The 12,916-nt window shown below is 40.5% G+C and overlaps 1 protein-coding gene across 15 annotated transcripts in view; it reads right to left on the bottom strand.

The window, feature by feature from the left end:
* LRRC4C (leucine rich repeat containing 4C) overlaps nt 1-12,916 on the bottom strand; it is a 1,012,843-nt gene that overhangs the window by 96,159 nt on the left and 903,768 nt on the right. For 2 of the 15 annotated variants that reach the window (XM_080642549.1, XM_080642545.1), the window contains one exon: nt 12,019-12,099. The exons of the other annotated variants lie outside the window; for them this stretch is intronic. The gene's annotated coding sequence lies outside the window, so the exon portion shown is untranslated. The remainder of the gene's footprint in view (nt 1-12,018; nt 12,100-12,916) is intronic. 15 annotated transcript variants of the gene reach the window in all.

Genomic DNA, 12,916 nt, shown 5'->3' with positions numbered 1-12,916 from the left:
TAATAACCTTTAATCTATTTGTATATGCCACCAAATCCAATTTTTTCATTACTTTCCTGGCTTTTTCATCTTTCTCCAATTTAAACTTTTCAACACTTGTGGTGCCCATAGTAAATGCAATATGACAAATGCAATTTATAAAGACAAGGCAACATAGCCCAAAGATCATGATTTTTAGACCCAGTTAAACCAGATTCTTAGCCCAACTCTTTTATCCACTATTTATATATATGTAAGAAACTAACCTACTCTTTCCTATAAGCCTTCATTCATTGATTAATCCCTATAATTGAAATAATAATCATAATATTTACTTAGAGATTTGTTGTTGGGATTAAACCAGATAAAATATGTAAAATCCTTAGCCTGCATGGAGTAAGTAGTCAATAAATTACTGGCATTTTTGTCCCCAAGACAAATTCCCCATTGACAAGTAGCCCATAATGTGGCACTTCGCTACATTTCCCTTAATTCTAATGATATAGTCTGCTTTGCTTTTTGTTATATTCTCTCAGTTGTTACCTATAGGGCCACTTAAAAGCATGTTTTATGGTTCATCAGTATTGGTGCGACAGATAAAAATGCCATGGCATAAAAGCTAAGACCTCATACTCTCCAATATTTCTCTCCTGGCTAATTTCTACTTCTTAAGTCTTAGCTTAAGCATTACCTTTTGGGGAAACATTCCCAGAAATGATTCCACCCCCACATTTGGTTAAGAGAATTTGCAGAACATTTAGTCTGTCATGATATCTGCATTATATCTAAACTGTAATGTAATTACCTCCCCAGGTCCTGCGTCCCCTAAAACTTGTAGTAACTTCACATAGAGAGCATATTTTAACCCATTATGTCTCTCTATCATCTAGAACCAATGTAATACTAAATAGGCATTGAATGAATTAAGTTATTCTGATTGGAAATCATCAATATGCAAGAAATCTCATGAACTCCATTCACTTACTTTTACTTATTTTACCTCCATAGCAACATAAAGTTAAAACATCCCCCAAAGGTTATTTTGTTTATCTCCCATCATGTGCTATTGGGTAGAAACCCACCCAGACAATGCCAGACAGCTGGAGGCTGATCCATCCTATTAAAATAAAACGAAGCTATAACCCATAAGAATCTGTATATAGGCCACTATTATTGCCTAGGACTTGAAGTAATTATCTATATATATAAAAAGCCAGCGACTGTATAGGCCATAATGACTAGTCGCTTTGACACCCACTGTGGCCAGTAAACCACCTGATCAGGGGGTGGGGCCAGTGGCCAACCTTGCAGCCCCTCCCCCCGGCCATCCTGCCCCTGATCGTACTCTCCCACCCCGATCAAGAGTAGGGCGGCTGCCAAAATGCCTCCTCCCTCCCCCGCACCGACTTGCACTTGCGCCAGCCCCAACCCTGATCAGCCAGCCCCACCACTATAGGCCCGAAGCCCCTCCCCCTGGCCGCCACACCCCTGATTGCACCCTCCACCCAACTTCCTGGCCAGCCAACCTCCTGTAGCCCCTCCCCGAAGCCAGCCATGCCCCTGATGAGCCCCCACCACCCTGGCCATCCCCACCCCTGATTGCCACCCCACCTCAATAGGGGGCAGGACTGGCTGGCCAATCTCCTGCAGCCCCTCCTCCCGCCCAGCCCCACCCCAGATCCACCTCCCCCATCCAGATCAGGAGCAGGGCCGACTGGACAACCAACCACCCATGGCCCCTCCAGGCTGCTGGCCCCCGATAAGCACCCCCCCGACTCCATTCAGGGGTGGGTCCAGCCAGCCCACCACCCACAGCCCCTCCCCATGGCCGGCCCCACTCCCAATCATGCCCCCAACCCCAATTGGGGCAGGGCCACCATCCAATCACCATGCCAGCAGCACCTTCCCCCAGCCAGCTTTGCCCTGATTGGGCTAGATCAGGGTGGGCCAGCTGGCCAACCTTCCACCATCTCCTCTTCCCGACAGGCCCAGCCCTGATCTGCCCTGATTGGGGCCCGGCCAGCTGGACACCACCCATGCACGAATTCATGCACTGGGCCTCTAGTAAAATATAAAGAGACCAATAAAAGCTATTGTGGGAATGAATCTCTATAATTTCCTATATAAAACCATGAGTAATGCAGTTGAAGCTACCTGGAACATTATTCTTAGAGAAACAGACATATACTGTTTGAATATCAAAAATCTATATCCTAAGAAATCAGAAACACCAATCAGAAAGAATATATGCACCCCTATATTCATAGCAGCACAATTTTCAATAGCTAAGATTTGGAAACAGCCTAAGTGCCCATCAGCAGATGAGTGGATAAAAAAAGCCATGGTACATTTACACAATGGAATACTATGCACCTGTAAAAAGAAAGAACTCTTACCATTTACAACAGCATGGAGGGAGCTGGAGAATATTATGCTAAGCAAAATAAGGCAGTCAGAGAAAGGTAAGTATCACATGATCTCATTCATATGTGGAATCTAATGAACAAAATAAACTGATGAATAAAATAGATCCAGAGACACAGAAGCATCGAACAGATCTCAGAGGGAAGGTGGGAGTGGGTGGGTGGGAAGAGATCAACTAAGACCTTGTATGCATATGTGCATAACCCATGGGCACAGACAATAGGATTGTGAAGGTCTGGGGTGGTAGGGGGTGGAGGTGCGCTAGAAGAGGTCAATGGGAGGCGGGGGAGAAGGGAACATATGTAATACTTTCAATAATTAAGATTTAAAAATAAAAATTAAAACCTTTGCCATGAACTAGCCTGAACTCCATTTAGGAAATAAAGTGAAAAATAGTGATGAATATAGCTTCTTGAAGACTTTGAATTAAGTGATTAAGCCAATTCTGGTGCCAACATAAAATTAAATAAATGAAAACATAATATGGTAAGCTATAAGAAAGTGAATTTTCCTACAAAAATGAAGCTTCCAAGTAGATTCTATAGTTCTCTATTTCATTTTATTTTTAAGAGTTACTGGCCACCCATGTGTGTGGTAATAATATTGTCTAGAAGTGTGGTATCAAATTGAAGCTACATAATTAGTGGAGGATATAGATTTTTTAAGAGAAGATGTACCTTTTTAATTTATTGAGAGAGATAGAGAGAGAAAGAGAGAGAGATAGAGAGAAATTTGTTGCTCTACTATTCATTCATTCATTGGTTGATTCTTGTATATGCCTTAACCCGGGATCAAACCCACAGCCTTGGCATATTGGAATGAAGCTCTAACCAACTGAGCTACCAGGCCAGGGCCTAGAGATGTTCTCATTCATTGTATAAACACTTCCTTCTGTCTCTGGTCTCTGGAGGATTGCCTTCTACATAACAAACCCTAAACACGCATCCTGATTATTGCTGACATCTTTCTTAATATTTAGCTTCAAAATACTACATCTACAGCTGATTTTTTTTTACTATTGACATGTTATTATCACTATTCAAAGCAGATAATTCTACCTGAATTATCTTATATAATTCTCCCCCAAACTACATGACCTAGAAATTATCAATTCCGTTTTTGAAAAAAAAATTACTTTGAGGCTCAGAGAAGCTCAGTGGCTCGCCACAAGTCATACTGTTCGAAAGGGGGATTTGGCTTTGGTTGTTTAATCTCAAGTCACCTGATTCAAAGTCCAGAATTCATTCTATTGTGACTCAGACTACTATCCTATTCTACAGCAGCAATTTTAGGCTAGATGAAATTATGCCAATGAATCATTTTTTGGAACTTTCTTTTGGCTTGCTATACAGAAAACCTCTATGTACTTCCTATGAGCAATTTTCCACAATGCCTCAACACAAACACAATAATGCATTCAACTCCAGTCAGTGGTAGAAGGTGGTTGCTGCCTTGGCAAATGATGTGGATTGTTGCCAGTAATATTTCCCTAGCATAGAGGTGGCTCTAAGACTCTATCTTTTTCTATGCCCAATGGGATGAAAAGTCATTTATGATATTTCATGGAACAGTAATAATCCTGCTTATACTTGAAAAGGTTTAAGTTCAATCACAAACCATTTTTCCTTAGTTCTTGGTCATATTCCAAAGATTCTATATAGAACATCTATAGTGAAGCAGTCTTGTATGTTGCAAAAAAAACTGTGTCTAAACAGTCTGGGTTATAGTTTGGAATCTGATTTTAATAAGCTCTACAATTTGGGGAAAAATCATATCTGACCTCAGGTAACATGAGGGGCCAGCCAAAAGTTCCTTCCAGGATTAAATGTAGTTCATTACACACACACACACACACACACACACACACACACACACACACACACACACATGCCTGCATGTGCTGTACATTTTGCACTTAACAGCTATTTAAATCCCTGTTAGCTTGGAAGGTATTTCTTTAAAAGTAGAGAAATAGGAGTTCTCTGATTTTATAGCCTTTTATCTCAGGATTATGGAGGATCTTACATCATTCATTAATTAAGTCTCACCGCCCCCCACTTCTGAAAGGTGAGCCCTGAAAGGCTGTTATTTTCTGCCATCGCCCATATGGTACCCTGACATGATATTAACTTTGGAACACAGTGCACCGAGAACACAACTCACAGGAAGAGCGTCCTCCCTGAAAAAGAGGCTAGGCTGCGGACGCACTGTGCCAATGAACTGGGGGAAGGAGGGAGGGAGGAGCTGGAATAGAGAGGTATGGGATTTTAATGGTGGGATTCTCTGGCAAATGAAGTTGGTTTTAAAATTAAGAATAATTTAAATCACTGGTAAATGGATGATCTTTCCTCATCCACCTCCTCCCAGTGGATCATCAAACCCTGTAAAACTCATCATATTGATCTCTCTCATTTTATGGAAGCAGGTGATGTTCCTTTAAAGAAGACAATTATGATGATGATGGTTTTGGATCTGTTTACATTTCTCTTTCCCCAGACGCAACTCCTCGGCAAAGTTAGAATTAGGTCAATGAGTTTACCATTGATGCCATCCCTCACCACAACCACCTTTAAATATCTGTGTACATATCTGGTTCAAAAAGTCATAGAGCTGAAGCACAACACAGGTTTGTTAGTAACCTAGAAAAAAAAGTAGATAGAGGAGAGAGGTATCAAATCTTATGGTGATAGAAGGTTTGCATCTTCTCACTGGGATGCAGTACCAGGATTTTTCAGTCAATTATCTCTTATTGAGAGCAAAGAGTTATGGAATTATACCAACAATGGGTGTTAAAAAGAGAAGAAAGGAGTAAAAAAGATTGAAAAAGAAAAAAAAGGGACTGCAGAATAACATAGGTTTCTAAGCATGGTTATTTGAGAAATAAGAAACCTGGCCAAAACCGGTTTGGCTCAGTGGATAGAGTGTCGGCCTGGGGACTGAAGGGTCCCGGGTTCGATTCTGGTCGAGGGCACGTACCTTGGTTGCGGGCACATCCCTGGTGGGGGGTGTGCGGGAGGCAGCTGATCGATGTTTCTCTCTCATCAATGTTTCTAGCTCTCTATCCCTCTCCCTTCCTCTCTGTAAAATATCAATAAAATATATTTAAAAAAAAAGAAATCTGAAGCAGAACATGGACTTTAATTTTAAAGGATTGTTTAAAGCTATGCTACAATAAGAAAAAAATTACCCCTCAGGATAGACCAGCTGTCTGCAAGGTGAAGAGCATGATGAGTCATATGTTACCCCATATAATCCAGAGAACAATTTGCATGGTAGGTTTATTTATTTATTTTTAATTAAAAATTTTTATGTTAATCTTCGCCTGAAATTATTTTTCCATTGATTTTTTAGAAAGAGAAGAAGGGAGGGGGCAAGACACAGAGAGAGAAACATCAATGACACATTGATTGATTGCCTGTTAGATTCCACATATAAGTGAGATCACATGGTATTTGTCTTTCTCTGACTGGCTTACTTCACTTAGCATAACACTCTCCAGGTCCATCCATGCTGTTGCAAAGGATAAGATTTCCTTCTTTTTTATGGCAGAGTAGTATTCCATTGGGTAAATGTACCATGGTACGGTGATTACCAGAGGGAAAGGGGGCTAAGGGGATGTAGGGGACGGTAAACAGGGGATAAGTGGTGGTGAAAGGAGACTTGACTTGGGGTAGTGAACACAGAACACAATATACAGATGATTGAACTGTAACCCTAAAACCTATATAATTTTATTAAACCTGAAGATTCCGTGTACTGTGTTTCCCCGAAAATAAGACATCCTCCGAAAATAAGACCTACTTACAGGTTTCCTTCTGAGTGAAATATAAGGCATCCCTCGAAAATAAGGCCCCCAGGCTCTGTCTCAGAATGAAAATTAATTTACTGTAAACTGGTCACTAGGGCCGCCCCGACTGGCGTCTAGCAACCAGTGATGTTACGCGGAGTCCTGACACTGCTGTGTGGAGGCGGAGCGGAGGTCGGAGTGAGCGGTGAGCACGGGGCGGGAGAGAGGAGGAGACTTTCGCAGATGTGTGTAGAAGAACAGGAGGATTAGAACAGACGGGACGTGGCGAAGGTGGTGAGTGCTGGTCTGTCTCTGGTGACACTACCTGATGCTCGCGGCCGCCTTCATGATGACTGAAGGTTCTCAGTCAGTGGCAGACCCTGCTCCAGCCCAGATCCAGGCCCCAGCAAGCCCAGTGACAGTCCCCAGGCAGGCCCCAGGGGGTAAATGTCTGATAAAGGGGTAGGGGGATTTCTGGTGAAGGTGTTCAGTGGCACAGGGGTGGGGGGAGGGGGATCAATTAAATGACACAGGAGGATCAAAAGGGGTTACTAAAACGGTAATCCCCCCTCTGATTCTCCTGTGCCATTTTGATTTCCCCCTCTGATCCCCCCTGTGTCATTTTGATTGATCCCCTCCCCCCACCTTGATACCCCAATTTCTTTTTTTTTACCCCTAGAAATGAGCGCAAAAAGAAAAAGCTACTCCGTGGAGTATAAGAAAGGAATCGTGGAAGACTCTTGGGGCCAAAATCTTACTGCTTTCTACAAAGAGAAGATGTTGAGTATCCGATTGGTCCGAAAATGGCGAGCCGAGTATGGTAACCTCATTGAACAAGTGGACAAGGGAAATGCTTAAAAGCGCAAGTGTGGATCAGGTTGGCAATCATTATTTTCCGAGCTGGAAGACCTGATCTATGAATGGGTTGTAGACAGGAGAGCAAAGGCTTTGGTTGTGAATAGGGCTCAGATTCAAGAATCTGCCCTTGCAATGGCACCACAGTTTGACATAGCCCCCAAAGACTTCAAAGCATCACAACACTGGCTGGATAATTTCCTTCAGCGAAGTGAACTGTCTTTAAGAAGATCTACAACATTGTTTAGGTTGGAAGATACTCAAGTTATTAAGCGAGCATTTGCATTCAAGTCCTTTATTGATGATGCTGACTTCTCTAAATACAATCTTTCCAACATGATTGCTATGGATGAAACTGCAGTGTTTATGGGCCAATCATCTCAAACAACAATTGAACAGCGGGGTGCCTCCTTAGCGTACATTCCCTCCACTGATTACGAAAATGCACGTGTTTCCTGTATTTTGGCAATTCGTCTGGATGGCACTAAAATCCCACCTTTAATCATTTCTAAGGGCAAGAAGGACAAGATTGAACTTGTTTTGGGCGTTTTTATTCCTGAAACTGAAAAAGCCTGGGCCACACAAGCAGTTATAAGGAAGTGGGTCGATTTAATGCTGCCGCTTGTTATGCGAGGGAGCCAAAGAGGTCTGCTAGTCTGGGATGCAGCCAGCACTCACCGCGCTAAAGACATGAAGGCATTTCTTCACGAAAGAAAAATAGATCAGATAATGATTCCCCCAGGAATGACGGCCTATCTCCAGACTCTTGATATTGCAATAAACAAGCCATTCAAAGACAATTTGCGCATGGAAATTAATGACTACATTGAAAATAGAATGGAGAGAAATCAGCGTGGAAACTTTGTGAAACCTAAACTGCAAGAAGTTGTGACTTGGGTGAAGAATTCATGGGAGAAAATCACTGACAGTTGCATTGCAAATGCACTGCGAGCAGGCTACCTTGACAAGAAGTACTCATTTAAAGACAGTGCTATTGCTAAACATGAGAGATTTGGTCCACTGATTCTGAAAGAAATGGAGTCACAAGAAATTCATCAGGAAATTCAGAAATTGGATTGTTATGATGATGTTCCAGAAGATGATGACATGATTGTCATTGAATAAGTGAGTAAATTCTTGATACTGTAGGATTCACAGTTTGTCTGGTTTGTGTTGACAACTACCGTACTACTGTACCGTATACAGGTAATAAATTTCCTTTATTTTCACTTAACAATAAATGTGTACCGTATTCTTCTTCATGGAAAAACAAGACATCCCCTGAAAATAAGACCTAGCGTGTCTTTGGGGGCAAAAATTAATATAAGACACTGTCTTATTTTCGGGGAAACACGGTATTTCCTTCCATTAATAGCTGGTCACCCCAATAAATTCAATAAAACAGAAAACGTATTAATGAAGGATGAAGTAAATCCCATTGTCAGTGTTTCCTTTGGCATTCTGGGTAATGATCTGTTTAGCGTGGCTGCACATATCTATTTGCTCAGCAAAGCTAATTTTAGCTGAGGACAAAAATATGTAGAGAGCAATGACACATTTTTGCTAACAGTGCTAGGCTATCATGCCAGATCAGAATGCACAGGCGCCCCCTGCCCCGCCAAAAACAAAACAAAACAAAACACCCTTGAAATATTGAAATACATCAGAAGGTTCAATTCTTTCAGAAGAGAAGAAAATGATCACTTGGGAGCTCCAAAAAAAAAAAAATGATCCATTTACTTCAGAAATATGCAAAGCAAATTTAACCTTCTCTTTCTCTACCTCTTCAAGGAATAAATGTCTTCTTTATCTTTTCCTCTCCTCCAAGCAGCCTTTTCCTCTGTAGCTATTATACTATTCCAATTAAAACCTCATATTTTAAAGATATAGCTAATTATTTTTGTCATTTTAACATATAGTTAATATTAACCCCAGACCACATATCTACCAGGATATAAAACAACACAGTTTAGGCTGAAGTTTCCTTTGATTATATTGTGGTTTTGTGGATTATGCACACATTTAGAAACCATCCAAATACTTTATAGCTGTACAATTTTAAACAGGTCAGACAGATACCTTCTGGTCACGTGACTTTGGGAAATTTATTTAACATCTCTCTAAACTGGTTATTAAAGTGGGGCTAGTGACAGTGCCTGCCTCTCATAAATATGCAGAATAAATGAAAAAATCTTTGCAAAACATTTAGCCCAATACTTGGATCATAAAGAATGCCTACTTACTATTTTTGATTACATTATTATTGCTATTATTTGTGTAATTTTAATACTTTTCCTTTCTAGCTTATCTTCAAAATCTCATCAGCCATCCTACTGCCTCTCTAGATTCACTGAAAATGTTTACTTAGAGGTTATACCATACGTGCAAGTGCTGAAGTAAATCCATTACCTGCATATAACTTAAAGCCCATGGAATGTGAAAATCAAGGCACAGGGGACAATTGTGGAGAGGAAACATTTTATAATGAGAGCCAGATACTTAAGTCTCTAGATAAGTCACATTACAGTTATAAAAAAGACAGAATGAGTAAAAATTGTTTTCACTCTAGGAAAAAAATCAAAAGACAGTACCAATTTTTATCCTCCCTTTGTTTATAAATCAACATGACACCATATATTTTTATCTCTGCACTAATTTTTTAAAGTAAAACAGTTTTAACAAAAAGCATTGTACTAAACACACACACACACACACACACACACACACACACACTAGCTAGACTCCATAGCAACATGTCATCTTCAACCCAATTTCATGAACCTGTGCATGCTTTGAAGCCTAAACTTACTTATATGGCCTTTGTTAGCTAGTTAGTTAAGTTAGTTTTCACTCTTATTTTTCCACAAGGTATAGGTTTCTCCAATTTCATGTGCTTTGCTATTTGTATGGGATGCCAGAAAACTGTCTCCCTATTTCCATAGATGACCATGACAGGCATAAGTGCTGAGACATTTATAAAGAGCAAGTGCCCAACAAAGATGGTGGCTACATTCTGCTCATCACGGCTTACAATGGACAAGGAAAATTTTCTTCATTCTGTGAAACAACTATCAGAAGGCCACTGGTTTAAAAATAAGCACACAAAAACCCCCCAACACTTCAAAGACCCAGGCTTTGTTTTTAAAACATCTTGGCCTCTATTTAAGAAAATTAAGTAGACAGCATGAACTTAAGGAAATACAAGGAATCTTTAAATCTCAAGTCAGCTTTTGCAGATGAAAAAGGAATTCTCTAAACAGAACAGCAGTTGCTGGCTTAAGGAACTATAGGCCCTACCAAATTGTAATATAGCTTTATATACTCGCCTGTAATTATTGTTTTCCTCATATGACTGCACAGCTCCCAGAGAAAGAGATAACATTAACAATTGAATCTTTTCTCCCCCTGAAACTTGTGATGCAGAAACAACACTCACCAGTATCTGCTAACTTTTCTTTCCTGGGTCTAGAGAAGACTATAATGCCTTATCACCCTCCCACCACTGCCTTCACAGTTAGGTGGGGCCACATGATTCTTGATACATGGATTGTAACAGAATATAAGTGTGTCTCTTTAAAGGAGGCAGAGAGCCCAGCCAGCATGGCTCAATGGTGAGCATCGACCTAGGAACCAGGTCACAGTTAGATTCCCAGTCAGGGGTCAGGGCACATACCTGGGTTGTGGGCTCGATCCCCAGAAGGGTGTATTCAGAAAGCAGCCAATCAATGATTCTCTCTCATCATTGATGTTTCTATCTCTATCTCTATCTCCCTCTCCCCTCCTCTCTGAAATCAATAAAAATATATTTTAAAATAGACTCTGGTTATATTTTAGTTTGTACACATTTCTTTCATATGCATTATCTCATTTGACTCTTCTGGCATCCTTGTAAACATCATCACACCTAACTTGTCATATGTCATCTAGGTATTCAGTGTCTGAGAATCTGCATCCCAGTGGTACAAAGATGCTTCCCCCCACAAACAATGAAAAAGCTTCTCATCCTATAGCCAATGAACTCTTCAACCTCAGAGTGCTCTGCATTATAAATTGAATTTCAAAAACTCACATATTTAACAGTGATAATTAATATTCATGCACCTGTAAGAGAGAGCTTTACAAGACTAGAAAGATTTACACCTGATGAGCTTAAGGAAAACATATAAAAATAAATAAGTAAAGGAAGGAAGGAAGGAAGGAAGGAAGGAAGGAAGGAAGGAAAAAAGAAAGGTCATTAAGTTCCTTGCTCCTCCTATATGCCCCTAAAACTCCATGGAGATAATGACTTGAAACCCCAAGTCTTTATTATCCTCAACTCCTTTGGCCTTGACACTCTATAACCCAGCTTACCCCATACAGAGACACCAAACCTATACAGGATTGATGAAAGCTTTTATAGCTGCCATTACATAATAAATTTGCTGTCAGTTTGTCTAAAATGTGCCTGTTGAATAAATGAGGGGAAAGAAATCCAATCTTTGATATAAGCAATGGAGTTTTCAACTAACTACAATCAACTTGGGCATATCTACCCTGCACTGCAGTGCATCTCCAGCATCCTTACTCATTCATGACACCCGAACTTTTCAGCAATGAGGAGAACAACATAAGGCAATACACAATAAACATTTATATAGTTTTATTAAAAAGTTGTTTGTACTGTTAGGATGTAATACAGTAAGTTACCAACCATATTCAAAACCAGGTGTATTTTCAAAATATTTTATCTAAATCCATGCGATATACAGAGATATCTTTACACAATGCAAAATTTTTAACTAGAATGTTCGCCTTCATCAAAATGCTTGAACACTGTTATTGAGGCATATTAATGCATCATTTTTCTAAAAGGCTCTTGATTACAAAATGAAAATCTCTCTAAATGTTAGGAATCTAAAATTAAATGTCACGTAAGTAGAATTGTCCATTTTATAGACTTGGAAAGAGAAGGCCAAAGAGGCCATACAACTTACCACAAGTTCCACTGTTGTGGGTCACTGACAAGCTGAGTGACTCTGGGCTAGTCCCCTCTCTCTCAGCCTCAGTTTCTTGATCTGCAAAATGAGGTGATTGGACTAGATGATGAAAGATTCCATACAGCCTGACAATGCCATTATTCAGCAAAACTAGGAGCCACTTCTAGAACATTCTCCTTCCAAAGCAACATACAAGAAGATGAAAAGATATTTAAAGGGCACTTGGCACAACTGGTGTTCCAGCTGCTGAGACTGGATCTAAGCTTGAGACTTCAGCATTGCAGAGGTCGCTGGTGCCCACCACAGACAAGCAAAGGAGGAGACAACAGCCATGGGCATGCTCTTTGCCTGAGAAGGGCTGCGACTATCACTCCAGAATGATGGTCCATCGTCCCCTCCCCCTATCAGAGGATCTGCTGACTTCCTCTGGTGGGCTCTGCCTCAGGCATCTCTCCTCAAGGTTCACTGGAGCCCTGGGAGTCCAGCCCTTGACCTAAACCCAAACAAAGATGTATTTCCTTCTGGAAGACTCCCCGCCTGGACAAGTCATTCAAAATCAACCTTAAAAACCACTCCAGGCTCCAGGGAGCTGCCTATTTTAGCATCTTTTAATTAGCTGTCTGCCCTTGTCTGTATTGAAATCTTTGTATTTTATTACAAGTGTATTAGCTTAACAAACAAAGAGTTGGTATGCTTAGGAAAAAAAGGCGGATTGAATGGAGGACCTGCCTTGATCATGGGCTATGCTTTAACCCATTTACTCATTTCCCATTCCTAACTCTTATAGGAAAGTATCTTTATGGCTTTTATTTATTTTCAATGTTTGCATCCCTCCCTTTTTCATCTTTTTGTTGTTACTATTTTCTAATGAGCAACCTGAAAGTCATGCAATGGT

This window comes from Plecotus auritus (assembly GCF_963455305.1).
Source record: "Plecotus auritus genome assembly, chromosome: 9".
Lineage (NCBI taxonomy): Eukaryota > Metazoa > Chordata > Mammalia > Chiroptera > Vespertilionidae > Plecotus > Plecotus auritus.
This window is presented reverse-complemented; position numbering and strand designations above follow the sequence as displayed.